Genomic DNA, 1,795 nt, shown 5'->3' on the forward strand with positions numbered 1-1,795 from the left:
GCAGGGCCTGAGCTTGTAGAGATCACCAGCAGGGTGGTACCCATAATCAGAGAGAGGATCAAGACTGCTACAAGCAGACAGAAGAGTTATGCAGATATCCGCAGAAGACTAGTAGAGTTTCAGGAGGGGGATTTGGTATTGTTCAAGGTGTCTCCAATGAAAGGAGTGATTCGGTTCGGGAAGAAAGGTAAGCTGGCTCCACGGTACATCGGACCCTTTGAAGTCTTGCAAAAGATTGGGAATGTATCGTACAATCTGGACTTGCCTGCTTCAATGGAGAGAATCCATCCGGTTTTCCATGTTTCTATGTTGAGGAAATTTGTGTCAGATACGGGCAAGGTTCTTAGTGAGCCTGATGTGGAGATCCAAGAGGATCTCACCTATGTTGAGCAGCCAGTACGGATCCTAGACACCCAGATCAGAAAGCTAAGGAATAAGGAAATCCCGATGGTGAAAGTCCTTTGGAATCACCACAATATGGAGGAGTGTACCTGGGAGACATGGGAGTCCATGCTCTAGCAATATCCCCATCTTTTCCAAGGTAAGTCTTATGTGCTTTATGTGTATGTTATGTGTATGTCATGCTATGTGATGTTTGGTGAACATTCGGGGACGAATGTTCTTAAGGGGGGAAGAATGTAATACCCGGCTAGACTCCGGTATCGGAATCCCTACCGTCCAGTGGAATCTCGGATGTCGGAAGCCTCTAGTAGGGTAGAAACATGTTTTCATAAAATGTTTCAATGTATTTCATGGTTTTAAGTAAAAAGGAAATGAATTTTTGCATGAAAATAATCTTGGAGGAAGACCCAGGTTCGGCCGCCGAATCCCAAGTTCGGCCGCCGAATATGCGTGCACTTCGGGAGTGCTTTAGGCCCCCGAAAGCATAAGTGAGGGAAGTCCAGGTTCGGCCGCCGAACCTCAAGTTCGGCAGCCGAACATGGCATGCTTGCGGAGGCACGTTCGGCTCCCGAATGTGGCCTGGCCAGCCACCTATCAAGGGGTTCCTTAGCCGAAATGGGCAAGCTTTTCTCCCCATTTTCGGCCAAGGTGAGCTCTCCGCCGTCCCTCACCAATCTTTGAGTTCTTCCTTCAGATCTTTCAAGATTTTCATGAGTTTTCACTTCGTTTTGAAGATTTTAAGCTTTTGAGCAAGTTTTGGAGCTTTGAGGTTCAAGGAACTCTCTCTCTCCCATCTTCCTAGCTAGGGTCATTCTCCTCTCGATCTTCAAGAGGTAAGAGTCGATATTGAGCTTATTGCATATTTTAAGTAAGTTTTAAGTAGATCTATAGGGTAGAAATGCATGTTTAGGTTGTTGTTAGGTTTATGGGTTTATGTATGTTTATGAACAATGTGAGTTGTTTGTGTTGTAGTTGGGGTTTTTGATGGTTTGAAGCCCCTAGGAGCTTGTATGCTTCATGTTGTATGATTGGGAGTGTTGTAGAATAGGTTTATGCATGTTTGGATAGGTTTGGGAGGCGTTTGTGCATGTTGGAGCTGAGTTTCTGCCACTTTGGAGAAACTCAGGTTCGGCCGCCGAAGGAACTTTCGGCCGCCGAACCCGCTTGTGGAGGCAGCCTTCGGCTGCCGAAGCCTGCCCCTGAAAGAGGACTTTCGTCTCTAGAGGGCAGTTTCGGCCGCCGAAACTGCCGCCGAACATGCATGAGTTTCGTCTCTGTTTGGGAGTTTCGGCCGCCGAACCTGCCTGACTTTCGGCTCTGGAGAGACTTTCGGCCGCCGAACTTGCCGCCGAAAGTGCCCTGTTCAGCCTTACTTTGCATGTTTTCCATGGAT

This window comes from Manihot esculenta, chromosome 4 (genome assembly GCF_001659605.2).
Source record: "Manihot esculenta cultivar AM560-2 chromosome 4, M.esculenta_v8, whole genome shotgun sequence".
Lineage (NCBI taxonomy): Eukaryota > Viridiplantae > Streptophyta > Magnoliopsida > Malpighiales > Euphorbiaceae > Manihot > Manihot esculenta.